The sequence below is a fragment of the Chiloscyllium plagiosum genome, unplaced genomic scaffold, assembly GCF_037043375.1.
Source record: "Chiloscyllium plagiosum isolate Xiang-an unplaced genomic scaffold, Cpla_swu_hap1 HiC_scaffold_40, whole genome shotgun sequence".
NCBI classification, from domain to species: domain Eukaryota; kingdom Metazoa; phylum Chordata; class Chondrichthyes; order Orectolobiformes; family Hemiscylliidae; genus Chiloscyllium; species Chiloscyllium plagiosum.
In genome coordinates this window covers 6366542-6386164 of record NW_028270178.1, presented here as the reverse complement: position 1 = coordinate 6386164, position 19623 = coordinate 6366542, and positions in this window count along the sequence as shown.

Genomic DNA, 19623 nt, shown 5'->3' with positions numbered 1-19623 from the left:
ACACTGTCTAACCCCCCACATACTGTCTAACCCCCCACACAATGTCAAACCCCCCACACACTGTCTAACCCCCCACAGACTGTCTAACCCCAACACACTGTCTAACCCCCACACTGTCTAACCCCCCACACACTGTCTAACCCCCCACACACTGTCTAACCCCCACACACTGTCTAACCCCTCACACACTGTCTAACCCACACACTGTCTAACCCCCACACACTGTCTCACCCCCCACACACTGTCTAAACCCCACACACTGTCTAACCCCCCACACACTGTCTAACCCCCCACATACTGTCGAACTCCCACACACTGTCTAACCCACACACTGTCTAACCCCCCCCACACACTGTCTAACCCCCACACACTGACTAACCACACACACTGTCTAACCCACACACACTGTCTAACCCCCACACACTGTCTAACCCCCACACACTGTCCACACCCCACACACTGTCTAACCCCCACACACTGTCTAACCCACACACTGTCTCACCCCAACACACTGTCTAACCCCCACACACTGGCTAACCCACACACACTGGCTAACCCACACACTGTCTAAACCCTAAACACTGTCTAACCCCCACACACTGTCCACACCCCACACACTGTCTAACCCACACACTGTCTAACCCACACACACTGTCTAACCCCCACACACTGTCTAACCCCCACACACTGTCTAACCCACACACACTGTCTAACCCCCACACACTGTCTAACCCCTACACACTGTCTAACCCACACACTGTCTAACCCACACACACTGTCTATCCCACACACTGTCTAACCCCCACACACGGTCTAACCCACACACTGTCTAACCCACACACTGTCTAACCCCCACACACTGTCTAACCCCCACACACTGTCTAACCCCCACACTGTCTAACCCACACACACTGTCTAACCCCCACACACTGTCTAACTCACACACACTGTCTAACCCACACACTGTCTAACCCCCCGCACACTGTCTAACCCCCACACACTGTCTAACCCGCACACACTGTCTAACTCCCACACACTGTCTAACCCCCACACACTGTCTAACCCCCACACACTGTCTAAACCCCACACACTGTCTAAACCCCACACACTGTCTAACCCACACACACTGTCTAACCCCCCACACACTGTCTAAACCCCACACACTGTCTAACCCACACACACTGTCTAACCCACACACTGTCTAACCCCCAAGCACTATCTCACATCCACACACTGTCTAACCCCCCACACACTGTCTAACCCACACACACTGTCTAACCCCCACACACTGTCTAAACCCCACACACTGTCTAAACCCACACACTGTCTAACCCCCACACACTGTCTAACCCCCCACACACTGTCTAACCCACACACTGTCTAACCCCACACACTGTCTAACCCACACACACTGTCTAACCCACACACTGTCTAACCCCCACACACTATCTCACATCCACACACTGTCTAACCCCCACACACTGTCTAAACCCCACACACTGTCTAACCCACACACACTGTCTAACCCACACACTGTCTAACCCCCACACACTATCTCACATCCACACACTGTCTAACCCACACACTGTCTAACCCACACACACTGTCTAACCCACACACACTGTCTAACTCACACACTGTTTAACCCACACACACTCTAACCCCCACACACTGTCTAACTCACACACTGTTTAACCCACACACACTCTAACCCCCACAAACTGTCTAACCCCCCACACACTGTCTAACCCCCCACACACTGTCTAACCCCCACACTGTCTAAACCCCTACACTCTGTCTAACCCCACACACACTGTCTAACCCCATACACACTGTCTAACCTCCACACACTGTCTAACCCACACACACTGTCTAACCCCCACACACTGTCTAACCCCCCACACACTGTCTAACCCCCACACTGTCTAAACCCCTACACTCTGTCTAACCCCACACACACTGTCTAACCCCATACACACTGTCTAACCTCCACACACTGTCTAACCCACACACACTGTCTAACCCCCACACACTGTCTAACCCCCCACACACTGTCTAACCCCCCACACACTGTCTAACCCCCCACACACTGTCTAACCCCAACACACTGTCTAACCCCCACACTGTCTAACCCCCCACACACTGTCTAACCCCCCACACACTGTCTAACCCCCACACTGTCTAACCCCCCACACACTGTCTAACCACCCACACACTGTCTAACCCCCCACACACTGTCTAACCCCAACACACTGTCTAACCCCCACACTGTCTAACCCCCCACACACTGTCTAACCCCCCACACACTGTCTAACCCCCACACACTGTCTAACCCCCACACACTGTCTAACCCCTCACACACTGTCTAACCCACACACTGTCTAACCCCCACACACTGTCTCACCCCCCACACACTGTCTAAACCCCACACACTGTCTAACCCCCCACACACTGTCTAACCCCCCACATACTGTCTAACCCCCACACACTGTCTAACCCACACACTGTCTAACCCCCCACACACACTGTCTAACCCCCACACACTGACTAACCACACACACTGTCTAACCCACACACACTGTCTAACCCCCACACACTGTCCACACCCTGTCTAACCCACACACTGTCTCACCCCAACACACTGTCTAACCCCCACACACTGGCTAACCCACACACACTGGCTAACCCACACACTGTCTAAACCCTAAACACTGTCTAACCCCCACACACTGTCCACACCCCACACACTGTCTAACCCACACACACACTGTCTAACCCACACACACTGTCTAACCCCCACACACTGTCTAACCCCCACACACTGTCTAACCCACACACACTGTCTAACCCCCACACACTGTCTAACCCCTACACACTGTCTAACCCACACACTGTCTAACCCACACACACTGTCTATCCCACACACTGTCTAACCCCCACACACGGTCTAACCCACACACTGTCTAACCCACACACTGTCTAACCCCCACACACTGTCTAACCCCCACACACTGTCTAACCCCCACACTGTCTAACCCACACACACTGTCTAACCCCCACACACTGTCTAACCCCCACACTGTCTAACCCCCACACAATGTCTAAACCCCACACACTGTCTAAACCCCACACACTGTCTAACCCACACACTGTCTAACCCCCACACACTGTCTAACTCCCACACACTGTCTAACCCCCACACACTGTCTAAACCCCACACACTGTCTAAACCCCACACACTGTCTAACCCACACACACTGTCTCACCGCCCACACACTGACTAACTCCCACAAAGTGTCTTACCCCGCACACTGTCCACACCCCACACACTGTCTAAACCCCACACTGTGTAAACCCCACACAATGTCGAACCCACACACACTGTCTAACCCCCACACACTGTCTAACCCCCCACACACTGTCTAACCCCCACACACTATCTCACATCCACACACTGTCTAACCCCCACACACTATCTCACATCCACACACTGTCTAACCCCCACACACTGTCTAAACCCCACACACTGTCTAATCCCACACACACTGTCTAACCCCCACACACTGTCTAAACCCACACACTGTCTAAACCCACACACTGTCTAACCCCCACACACTGTCTAACCCCCCACACACTGTCTAACCCACACACTGTCTAACCCCCACACACTGTCTAACCCACACACACTGTCTAACCCACACACTGTCTAACCCCCACACACTATCTCACATCCACACACTGTCTAACCCCCACACACTGTCTAACCCACACACACTGTCTAACCCACACACTGTCTAACCCCCACACACTATCTCACATCCACACACTGTCTAACCCCCCACACACTGTCTAACCCACACACACTGTCTAACCCCCACACACTGTCTAAACCCACACACTGTCTAACCCCCACACACTGTCTAACCCCCCACACACTGTCTAACCCACACACTGTCTAACCCCCACACACTGTCTAACCCACACACACTGTCTAACCCACACACTGTCTAACCCCCACACACTATCTCATATCCACACACTGTCTAACCCCCACACACTGTCTAAACCCCACACACTGTCTAACCCACACACACTGTCTAACCCACACACTGTCTAACCCCCACACACTATCTCACATCCACACACTGTCTAACCCACACACTGTCTAACCCCACACACACTGTCTAACCCACACACACTGTCTAACCCACACACTGTCTAACCCCCACACACTATCTCACATCCACACACTGTCTAACCCACACACTGTCTAACCCCACACACACACTCTAACCCCCACAAACTGTCTAACCCACACACACAGTCTAACCCACACACATTGTCTAACCCACACACTATCTAACCCCCACACACTGTCTAACCCCCACACACTGTCTAACCCACACACACTGTCTAACCCACACACACTGTCTAACCCCACACACACTGTCTAACCCACACACACTGTCTAACCCACACACACTGTCTAACTCCCACACACTGTCTAACCCACACACTGTCTAACACCCACACACTGTCTAACCCCCACAAACTGTCTAACCCACACACACAGTCTAACCCACACACTGTCTAACCCACACACTGTCTAACCCCCACACACTGTCTAACCCCCACACACTGTCTAACCCACACACACTATCTCACATCCACACACTGTCTAACCCCCACACACTGTCTAAACCCCACACACTGTCTAACCCACACACACTGTCTAACCCACACACACTGTCTAACCCCCACACACTGTCTAAACCCACACACTGTCTAAACCCACACACTGTCTAACCCCCACACACTGTCTAACCCACACACTGTCTAACCCCACACACTGTCTAACCCACACACACTGTCTAAACCCCACACACTGTCTAACTCACACACACTGTCTCACCGCCCACACACTGACTAACTCCCACAAAGTGTCTTACCCCGCACACTGTCCACACCCCACACACTGTCTAAACCCCACACTGTGTAAACCCCACACAATGTCAAACCCACACACACTGTCTAACCCCCACACACTGTCTAACCCCCCACACACTGTCTAACCCCCACACACTATCTCACATCCACACACTGTCTAACCCCCACACACTATCTCACATCCACACACTGTCTAACCCCCACACACTGTCTAAACCCCACACACTGTCTAACCCACACACACTGTCTAACCCACACACACTGTCTAACCCCCACACACTGTCTAAACCCACACACTGTCTAAACCCACACACTGTCTAATCCCACACACTGTCTAACCCCCCACACACTGTCTAACCCACACACTGTCTAACCCCCACACACTATCTCACATCCACACACTGTCTAACCCACACACTGTCTAACCCCACACACACTGTCTAACCCACACACACTGTCTAACCCACACACTGTCTAACCCCCACACACTATCTCACATCCACACACTGTCTAACCCACACACTGTCTAACCCCACACACACACTCTAACCCCCACAAACTGTCTAACCCACATACACAGTCTAACCCACACACATTGTCTAACCCACACACTATCTAACCCCCACACACTGTCTAACCCCCACACACTGTCTAACCCACACACACTGTCTAACCCTCACACACTGTCTAACCCCACACACACTGTCTAACCCACACACACTATCTCACATCCACACACTGTCTAACCCCCACACACTATCTCACATCCACACACTGTCTAACCCCCACACACTGTCTAAACCCCACACACTGTCTAACCCACACACACTGTCTAACTCGCACACACTGTCTAAACCCCACACACTGTCTAAACCCACACACTGTCTAACCCCCACACACTGTCTAACCCCCCACACACTGTCTAACCCACACACTGTCTAACCCCCACACACTGTCTAACCCACACACACTGTCTAACCCACACACTGTCTAACCCCCACACACTATCTCACATCCACACACTGTCTAACCCCCACACACTGTCTAACCCACACACACTGTCTAACCCACACACACTGTCTAACCCACACACACTATCTCACATCCACACACTGTCTAACCCACACACTGTCTAACCCCACACACACACTCTAACCCCCACAAACTGTCTAACCCACACACACAGTCTAACCCACACACATTGTCTAACCCACACACTATCTAACCCCCACACACTGTCTAACCCCCACACACTGTCTAACCCACACACACTGTCTAACCCACACACACTGTCTAACCCCACACACACTGTCTAACCCACACACACTGTCTAACCCAAACACACTGTCTAACTCCCACACACTGTCTAACCCACACACTGTCTAACCCCCACACACTGTCTAACCCCCCACACACTGTCTAACCCCCCACACACTGTCTAACCCACACACACTGTCTAACCCACACACTGTCTAACCCACACACACTGTCTAACTCCCACACACTGTCTAACCCACACACTGTCTAACCCCCACACACTGTCTAACCCCCACACACTGTCTAACTCCCACACACTGTCTAACCCACACACTGTCTAACCCCCACACACTGTCTAACCCCCACAAACTGTCTAACCCACACACACAGTCTAACCCACACACTGTCTAACCCACACACTGTCTAACCCCCACACACTGTCTAACCCCCACACACTGTCTAACCCACACACACTATCTCACATCCACACACTGTCTAACCCCCACACACTGTCTAAACCCCACACACTGTCTAACCCACACACACTGTCTAACCCACACACACTGTCTAACCCCCACACACTGTCTAAACCCACACACTGTCTAAACCCACACACTGTCTAACCCCCACACACTGTCTAACCCCCACACACTGTCTAACCCCATACACTGTCTAACCCACACACACTGTCGAACCCACACACACTGTCTAACCCCCACACACTGTCTAACCCCCCACACACTGTCTAACCCCCCACACACTGTCTAACCCACACACTGTCTAACCCCCACACACTGTCTAACCCCACACACTGTCTAACCCACACACACTGTCTAACCCACACACACTGTCTAACCCACACACTGTCTAACCCCCACACACTATCTCACATCCACACACTGTCTAACCCACACACTGTCTAACCCCCACACACTGTCTAACCCACACACACTGTCTAACCCACACACTGTCTAACCCCCACACACTATCTCACATCCACACACTGTCTAACCCACACACTGTCTAACCCCACACACACTGTCTAACCCACACAATGTTTAACCCACACACACTCTAACCCCCACACACTATCTAACCCCCACACACTGTCTAACCCCCACACACTGTCTAACCCACACACACTGTCTAACCCACACACACTGTCTAACCCCACACACACTGTCTAATCCACACACACTGTCTAACCCACACACTGTCTAACTCCCACACACTGTCTAACCCACACACTGTCTAACCCCACACACACTGTCTAACCCACACACTGTCTAACCCCCACACACTGTCTAACCCCCACACTGTCTAACCCCCACACACTGTCTAACCCCCACAAACTGTCTAACCGACACACACTGTCTAACCCACACACTGTCTAACCCCCACACACTGTCTAACCCCCACAAACTGTCTAACCGACACACACTGTCTAACCCACACACTGTCTAACCCACACACTGTCTAACCCCCACACACTGTCTAACCCCCACACACTGTCTAACCCCCACACACTGTCTAACCCGCACACTGTCTAACCCCCACACACTGTCTAACCCCCACACACTGTCTAACCCCCACACACTGTCTAACCCACACACACTGTCTAACCCACACACACTGTCTAACCCACACACACTGTCTAAACCCCACACACTGTCTAACCCACACACACTGTCTAACCCACACACTGTCTAACCCCCACACACTGTCTAACCCACACACACTGTCTCACCCACACACACTGTCTAACCCACATACACAGTCTAACCCACACACACTGTCTAACCCCCACACACTATCTCACATCTACACACTGTCTAACCCCCACACACTATCTCACATCTACACACTGTCTAACCCCCACACACTGTCTAAACCCCACACACTGTCTAACCCCCACACACTGTCTAACCCCCACACTATCTAACCCCCACACACTGTCTAACCCACACACTGTCTAACCCCCACACACTATCTCACATCCACACACTGTCTAACCCGCACACTGTCTAATCCCACACACTGTCTAACCCACACACTGTCTAACCTCCACACACTGTCTAACCCCAACGCACTGCCTGATCCCCACACACTGTCTAACCCCCACACACTGTCTAACCCACACACGGTCTAAACACCACACACTGTCTAACACACACACACTGACTAACACCCACACTGTCTAACCCACACACACGGTCTAACCCCCACACACGGTTTAACCCCCTCACTGACTAACCCCCACACAGTCTAACCCACACACACTGTCTAACCCCACACTGTCTAACCCACACACACGGTCTAACCCCCACACACAATCTAACCCCCTCACTGTCTAACCCCCACACACTGTCTAACCCACACACACTGTCTAACACCCACACACACTGTCTAAACCCCACACTGTGTAACCCCCACACAATGTCGAACCCCCACACACTGTCTAAACCCAACACACTGTATAATCTCCACACACTGTCTTACCCACACACTGTCTAAACCCCACACACTGTCTTACCCACACACTGTCCAACCCCCACACTGTCTAACCCACACACTGTCGAACCCACACACACTGTCCAACCCCCACACTGTCTAACCCACACACTGTCGAACCCACACACTGTCTAACCCACACACTGTCTAACCCGGCCACTGCCTAACCTACACACATTGTCTAATTCCCCCACATTGTCTAACCCACTCACTGTCTAATCGCCACACACTGTCAAACACACACACTGTCTAACCCCCACAACACTGACCAACCGACACACACTGTCTAACCCCTACACACTGTCAAACCCCCACACACTGTCTAACCCACACACACTGTCTAACCCACACACACTGTCTCACACCCACACACTGTCTAACACCCACATACTGTCTAACACCCACACACGGTCTAACCCCCACACTGTCTAACCCCCACACACTGTCTAACCCACACACTGTCTAACCCCCACACACCGTCTAACCCGCACACACTGTCTAACCCCCCACACACTGTCTAACCCACACACACTGTCTAACCCCCCACACACTGTCTAACACCCACACACTGTCTAACACCCACACACGGTCTAACCCCCACACTGTCTAACCCCCACACACTGTCTAACCCCCACACACTGTCTAACCCCCACACACCGTCTAACCCGCACACTGTCTAACCCACACACACTGTCTAACCCCCACACACTGTCTATCCCCCACACACTGTCTAACCCCCACACACCATCTAACCCGCACACTGTCTAACCCCACACACACTGTCTAACCCACAAACTGTCTAACCCACACACACAGTCTAACCCACACAATGTCTAACCCCCACACACTGTCTAACCCACATACTATCAATCCACTCACTGTCGAACGACCACACACTTTCTAACCATGACACGCTGTCTAACCCCCACACACTGTCTAAACCACACATTGTCTAACCCCCACACACTGTCTAACCCCCCACACACTGTCTAACCCCCCACACACTGTCTAACCCACACACACGGTCTAACCCCCACACACGATCTAACCCCCTCACTGTCTAACCCCCACACACGGTCTAACCCCCACACACTGTCTAACACCCACACACACTGTCTAAACCCCACACACGGTCTAACCCCCACACACTGTCTAACACCCACACACACTGTCTAATCCCTACACACTATCCAACCCCCGCACGGTCTAACCCCCACACGGTCTAACCCACACACACTGTCTAACCCACACACTGTCTAACCCCCACACCGTCTAACCCCCACACACTGTCGAACCCCCACACACTGTCTAAATCACACACACTGTCTAACCCGCACACACTGTCTAACCCATACACTGTCTAAACCACACACACTGTCTAAACACCACACTCTGTCTAACCCATATATTGTCTAACCCCCACACACTAACCTCCACACAATGTCTACCCCACACGCGGTCTGACCCCCACACACTGTCTAACCCCACACACTGTCTAAACCACCCACTGTCTAACCCCACACACATTGTCGAACCCCACACACACTGTCTAACGCACATACTGTCTAACCCCACACACACTGTCTAACGCACATACTGTCTAACCCACACACTGTCTAACGCACATACTGTCTAACCCACACACTGTCTAAACCACACACTGTCTAACCCCCACACTGTCTAACCCCCACACACGGTCTAACCCCCACACACTGTCTAACCCCCACACTGTCTAAACACCACACACTGTCTAAATCACACACACTATCTAACCCACACACTGTCTAACTCACACACTGTCTAAACACCACACACTGTCTGACCCATATACTGTCTAACCCCCACACACTAACCTCCACACAATGTCTACCCCACACGCGGTCTGACCCCCACACACTGTCTAAACCACACACTGTCTAAACCACACACTGTCTAAACCACACACACACTGTCTAACCCCACACACACTGTCTAACCCCACACACACTGTCTAAACCACACACACTGTCTAACCCACACACACTGTCTAACCCCACACACACTGTCTAACCCCCACACACACGGTCTAACCCACACACACTGTCTAACCCCACACACACTGTCTAACCCACCCCACTGTCTAACCCACCACTGTCTAACCCCACACACACTGTCTGACCCATATACTGTCTAACCCCCACACACTAACCTCCACACAATGTCTACCCCACACGCGGTCTGACCCCCACGCACTGTCTAACCCCACACACTGTCTAAACCACACACACACTGTCTAACCCCACACACACTGTCTAGCCCACACACACTGTCTACCCACCCCACTGTCTAACCCACACACTGTCTACCCCCCACACACACTGTCTAACCCCCACACACTGTCTAACCCACACACACTGTCTAACCCACACACACTGTCTAACCACCCCACTGTCTAACCCACACAGTGTCTAACCCTCACACACTGTCTAAACCCCACACACTGTCTAACCCACACACTGTCTAACCCCCCCCCCCACTGTCTAACCCCCAAACACTGTCTAACCCCCACACAGTCTAACACCCCACACACTATCTAACCGCCACACACTGTCTAACCCCCACACACTGTCTAACCCACACACTGTCTAACACACACACTGTCTAACCCACACACTGTCTAACCCACACACTGTCTAACACACACACTGTCTAACCCACACACTGTCTAAATCACACACACTGTCTAACGCACATACTGTCTAACCCCCACACACGGTCTAACCCCCGCACTGTCTAACCCCCACACACGGTCTAACCCCCACACACTGTCTAAATCACACACACTGTCTAACGCACACACTGTCTAACACCCACACATACTGTCTAAAACCCACAGACTATCTAATCCCTACACACTGTCTAACCCCCGCACGGTCTAACCCCCATACACTGTTTACCCCCACACTGTCTAACCCCCACACTGTCTAAACCCCACACACTGTCTAACGCACATACTGTCTAACCCACACACTGTCTAACCCCCACACTGTCTAATCCACACACACGGTCTAACCCCCACACACGATCTAAACCCCTCACTGTCTAACCCCCACACACGGTCTAACCCCCACACACTGTCTAAATCACACACACTGTCTAACCCCCACACCCTGTCTAACCCATAGACTGTCTAAACACCACACACTGTCTGACCCATATACTGTCTAACCCCCACACACTAACCTCCACACAATGTCTACCCCACACGCGGTCTGACCCCCACACACTGTCTAACCCCACACACTGTCTAAAACACACACTGTCTAACCCCACACACACTGTCTAACCCCACACACACTGTCTAACGCACATACTGTCTAACCCACACACTGTCTAACCCACACACTGTCTAAACCACACACTGTCTAACCCCCACACTGTCTAACCCCCACACACGGTCTAACCCCCACACACTGTCTAACACCCACACACACTGTCTAATCCCTACACACTATCCAACCCGCACACTGTCTAACCCCACACACACTGTCTAACGCACATACTGTCTAACCCACACACTGTCTAAACCACACACTGTCTAACCCCCACACTGTCTAACCCCCACACACGGTCTAACCCCCACACACTGTCTAACACCCACACACACTGTCTAATCCCTACACACTATCCAACCCACACACTGTCTAAACCCCACACACTGTCTAAATCACACACACTATCTAACCCGCACACTGTCTAACCCCACACACACTGTCTAACCCCACACACACTGTCTAACTCACACACTCTCTAAACACCACACACTGTCTGACCCATATACTGTCTAACCCCCACACACTAACCTCCACACAATGTCTACCCCACACGCGGTCTGACCCCCACACACTGTCTAACCCCACACACTGTCTAAACCACACACTGTCTAAACCACACACACACTGTCTAACCCACACACACTGTCTAACCCCACACACACTGTCTAACCCCACACACTGTCTAACCCCCCACACACTGTCTAACCCCCACACACTGTCTAACCCACACACACTGTCTAACCCCACACACACTGTCTAACCCCACACACTGTCTAACCCCACACACACTGTCTAACCCCACACACTGTCTAACCCCCACACACTGTCGAACCCCACACACACTGTCTAACCCCCACACACTGTCTAACCCACACACACTGTCTAACCACCCCACTGTCTAACCCACACAGTGTCTAACCCTCACACACTGTCTAAACCCCACACACTGTCTAACCCACACACTGTCTAACCCCCCCCCCACTGTCTAACCCCCAAACACTGTCTAACCCCACACAGTCTAACACCCCACACACTATCTAACCCCCACACACTGTCTAACCCCCACACACTGTCTAACCCACACACTATCTAACACACACACTGTCTAACCCACACACTGTCTAACACACACACTGTCTAACACCCACACACTGTCTAACCCCCACACTGTCTAAACCCCACACACTGTCTAAATCACACACACTGTCTAACGCATATACTGTCTAACCCCCCACACTATCTAACCCACACACTGTCTAATCCCCCACACTGTCTAACCCACACACACAGTCTAACCCCCACACACTGTCTAACCCCTACACACTGTCTAAATCACACACACTGTCTAACGCACACACTGTCTAACACCCACACATACTGTCTAACACCCACACACTATCTAATCTCTACACACTGCCTAACCCCCGCACGGTCTAACCCCCACACACTGTCTACCCACACACTGTCTAACCCCCACACTGTCTAACCCCCACACTGTCTAACCTACACACACGGTCTAATCCCCACACACGGTCTAACCCCCACACACTGTCTAACATCCACACACACTGTCTAATCCCTACACACTATCCAACACCCGCACGGTCTAACCCCCACACGGTCTAACCCACACACACTGTCTAACCCACACACTGTCTAACCCCCACACTGTCTAACCCCCACACACTGTCTAACCCCCACACACTGACTAAATCACACACACTGTCTAACTCGCACACACTGTCTAACCCATACACTGTCTAAACACCACACTCTGTCTAACCCATATATTGTCTTACCCCCACACACTAACCTACACACAATGTCTACCCCACACGCGGTCTGACCCCCACACACTGTCTAACCCCACACACTGTCTAAACCACCCACTGTCTAACCCCACACACACTGTCTAACCCCACACACACTGTCGAACCCCACACACACTGTCTAACCCACACACACTGTCTAACCACCCCACTGTCTAACCCACACAGTGTCTAACCCTCACACACAGTCTAACCCCCACACACTGTCAAACACCCATACACACTGTCTAATCCCTACACACTATCCAACCCACACACTGTCTAACCCCCACACTGTCTAAACACCACACACTGTCTAAATCACACACACTGTCTAACCCGCACACTGTCTAACCCACACACTGTCTAAACACCACACAGACTGTCTAACCCACACACTGTCTAACCCACACACTGTCTAACCCACACACTGTCTAAACACCACACACTGTCTGACCCATATACTGTCTAACCCCCACACACTAACCTCCACACAATGTCTACCCCACACGCGGTCTGACCCCCACACACTGTCTAACCCCACACACTGTCTAACCCCACACACTGTCTAAACCACACACTGTCTAACTCCACACACACTGTCTAACCCCACACACACTGTCTAAACCACACACACTGTCTAACCCCACACACACTGTCTAAACCACACACACTGTCTAACCCACACACACTGTCTAACCCACACACTGTCTAAACCACACACACTATCTAGCCCCCACACACTGTCTAGCCCACACACACTGTCTAACCCACCCCACTGTCTAACCCACACACTGTCTAACCCACACACACTGTCTAACCCCCACACACTGTCTAACCCCACACACACTGTCTAACCCCACACACACTGTCGAACCCCACACACACTGTCTAACCCACACACACTGTCTAAACCACACACACTGTCTAACCCCACACACACTGTCTAAACCACACACACTGTCTAACCCACACACACTGTCTAAACCACACACACTGTCTAACCCACACACACTGTCTAACCCACACACTGTCTAACCCACACACTGTCTAAACCACACACACTATCTAGCCCCCACACACTGTCTAACCACCCCACTGTCTAACCCACACAGTGTCTAACCCTCACACACAGTCTAACCCCCACACACTGTCTAACACCCATACACACTGTCTAATCCCTACACACTATCCAACCCACACACTGTCTAACCCCCACACTGTCTAAACACCACACACTGTCTAAATCACACACACTGTCTAACCCACACACTGTCTAAACCCCACACACACTGTCTAACCCACACACACTGTCTAAACCACACACACTGTCTAACCCCACACACACTGTCTAAACCACACACACTGTCTAACCCACACACACAGTCTAACCCCCACACACTGTCTAACACCCATACACACTGTCTAATCCCTACACACTATCCAACCCACACACTGTCTAACCCCCACACTGTCTAAACACCACACACTGTCTAAATCACACACACTGTCTAACCCGCACACTGTCTAACCCACACACTGTCTAAACACCACACAGACTGTCTAACCCACACACTGTCTAACCCACACACTGTCTAACCCACACACTGTCTAAACACCACACACTGTCTGACCCACACACTGTCTAACCCCCACACACTAACCTCCACACAATGTCTACCCCACACGCGGTCTGACCCCCACACACTGTCTAACCCCACACACTGTCTAACCCCACACACTGTCTAACCCCACACACTGTCTAAACCACACACTGTCTAACTCCACACACACTGTCTAACCCCACACACACTGTCTAAACCACACACACTGTCTAACCCCACACACACTGTCTAAACCACACACACTGTCTAACCCACACACACTGTCTAACCCACACACTGTCTAAACCACACACACTATCTAGCCCCCACACACTGTCTAGCCCACACACACTGTCTAACCCACCCCACTGTCTAACCCACACACTGTCTAACCCACACACACTGTCTAACCCACACACACTGTCTAACCACCCCACTGTCTAACCCACACAGTGTCTAACCCCCACACACTGTCTAAACCCCACACACTGTCTAACCCACACACTGTCTAACCACCCCACACATTGTCTAACCCACACACACTGTCTAACCCACACACACTGTCTAACCCACAAACACTGTCTAACCACCACACACACTGTCTAATCCCCACACCCTGTCTAACCCACACACCCTTGGTAACCCCACACACTATCTAACCCACACACACTGTCTAACCCCACACTGTCTAACCCACACACACAGTCTAACCCCCACACACGATCTAACCCCCTCACTGTCTAACCCCCACACACGGTCTAACCCCCACACACTGTCTAACACCCACACACACTGTCTAATCCCTACACACTATCCAAACCCCGCACGGTCTAACCCCCACACTGTCTAACCCACACACTGTCTAACCCACACACTGTCTAACCCACACACTGTCTAAACCACACACACTATCTAGCCCCCACACACTGTCTAATCCACACACTGTCTAACCCCACACACTGTCTAACCCACACACTGTCTAACCCCCACACACTGTCTAAACCACACACTGTCTAACCCCACACACGCTGTCTAATCCCACACACACTGTCTAAACCACACACACTGTCTAACCCCCATACACTGACTAACCCACACACACTGTCTAACCCACACACTGTCTAAACCACACACACTATCTAGCCCCCACACACTGTCTAACCCACACACACTGTCTAACCCACCCCACTGTCTAACCCACACCACTGTCTAAACCCACACACACTGTCTAACCACCCCACTGTCTAACCCCCACACACTGTCTAAACCCCACACACTGTCTAACCCACACACTGTCTAAACCACACACACTATCTAGCCCCCACACACTGTCTAACCCACACACACTGTCTAACCCACCCCACTGTCTAACCCACCCCACTGTCTAACCCACAGACACTGTCTAACCACCCCACTGTCTAACCCACACACTGTCTAACCCACACACTGTCTAACCCCACACTGTCTAACCCCCCCACACTGTCTAACCCACACACTGTCAAACACCAACATACAGTCTAACCCACACACTCTCTAATCCCCACACCCTGTCTAACCCACACACCCTTGGTAATCCCACACACTGTCTAACCCCCACACACTCTCTAACCCACACACTGTCTAACCCACACACTGTCTAACCCACACACACACTGTCGAACCCACACACACTGTCTAACCCACACACTGTCTTACTCCCACACACTGGTTAACCCCCACACACTGGTTAACCCCCACACACTGTCTAACTCTCACACACTGTCTAACCCCCACACACTGTCTAACCCCCACACACTGTCTAACCCCCCACACACTGTCTAACCCCCCACACACTGCCTAACCCCCGAACACTATCTAAATCCCCACACATTGTCTAACCCCCCACACACTGTCTAACCCCACACACTGTCTAACCCCCCACACACTGTCTAACCCCCCACACACTGTCTAACCCACACACACTGCCTAACTCTCACACACAGTCTCACCCCCACACACTCTCTAACCCCCACACACTGTCTAACCCCACACACTGTCTAACCCTCAGACAATGTCTAACCCACACACAATGTCTAACCCCAACAAACTGTCTAACCCTCAGACAATGTCTAACCCACACACAATGTCTAACCCCAACAAACTGTCTAAACCCCCCACACTGTCTAACCCACAGACCCTGTCTAACCCACAGACACTGTCTAACCCACAGACACTGTCTAACCCACAGACCCTGTCTAACCCACAGACACTGTCTAACCCACAGACCCTGTCTAACCCACAGACACTGTCTAACCCACAGAAACTGTCTAACCTACACACTGTCTAGCCCCCACACACTGTCTAACCCCCACACACTGTCTAACCCCCACACACTGTCTAACCCACACACACTGTCTAACCCACAGACACTGTCTAACCCACAGACCCTGTCTAACCCACAGACACTGTCTAACCCACAGAAACTGTCTAACCTACACACTCTCTAACCCCCACACACTGTCTAACCCCCACACACTGTCTAACCCACACACTGTCGAACCCACACACTGTCTTACCAACAGACACAGTCTAACCCCCACACACTGCCTAACTCTCACACACTGTCAAACCCACAGACACTGTCTAACCCCCACACACTGTCTAACCCCCTAACACTGTCTAACCCACACACACTGTCTAACCCCCACACACTGTCTAACCCCCACACACTGTCTAACCCACACACACTGTCTAACACCCCACACACTGTCTAACCCCCACACACTGTCAAACCCACACACACTGTCTAACCCACATACTCTCTAACCCCCCCCCACACTGTTTAACCCACACACTGTCTAACCCCGCCACACAGTCTAACCCAAACACTGCCTAACTCACACACACTGTCTAACTCCCACACAAACTGTCTAACCGACTCACTGTCTAACCCACACACACTGTCTAACCCCCACACACTCTCTAACCCCCACACACTCTCTAACCCCCACACACTCTCTAACCCACACACTATCTAACCCACACACACTGTCTAACCCTCACACACTCTCTAACCCCCACACACTCTCTAACCCCCACACACTCTCTAACCCACACACTGTCTAACCCACACACACTGTCTAACCCTCACACACTGTCTAACCCTCACACACTGTCTAACCCACACACTGTCTAATCCACACACTGTCTAATCCACACACACTGTCTAACCCACACACTGTCTAACCCACACACTGTCTAACCCACACACACACTGTCTAACCCTCACACACTGTCTAACCCACACGCTGTCTAACCCCCACACTGTCTTACTCCCACACACTGGTTAACCCCCACACACTGTTTAACCCCCACACACTGTCTAACTCTCACACACTGTCTAACCCCCACACACTGTCTAACTCCCCACACACTGTCTAACCCCCTAACACTGTCTAACCCCCACACACTCTCTAACCCACACACTGTCTAACCCCCACACACTGTCTAACTCTCACACACTGTCTAACCCCCACACACTGTCTAACTCCCCACACACTGTCTAACCCCCTAACACTGTCTAACCCCCACACACTCTCTAACCCACACACTGTCTAACCCCCACACACTGTCTAACTCTCACACACTGTCTAACCCCCACACACTGTCTAACCCCCCACACACTGTCTAACCCCCTAACACTGTCTAACCCCCACACACTCTCTAACCCACACACTGTCTTACTCCCACACACTGGTTAACCCTCACACACTGTTTAACCCCCACACACTGTCTAACTCTCACACACTGTCTAACCCCCTAACACTGTCTAACCCCCACACACGCTCTAACCCACACACTATCTAACCCCACACACTGTCTAACCCCCACACACTGCCTAACTCTCACACACAGTCTCACCCCCACACAGTCTCTAACCCCTAAACACTCTCTAACCCCCAGACACTGTCTAACCCACACACTGCAAACCCTCAGACAATGTCTAACCCCCACACAATGTCTAACCCCAAAAGACTGTCTAAACCCCCCACACTCTCTAACCCACAGACCCTGTCTAACCCACAAACACTGTCTAACCCACAGACACTGTCTAACCTACACACTGTCTAGCCCCCACACAATGTCTAACCCACAGACACTATCTAACCCATAGACACTGTCTAACCCACACACTGTCTTACC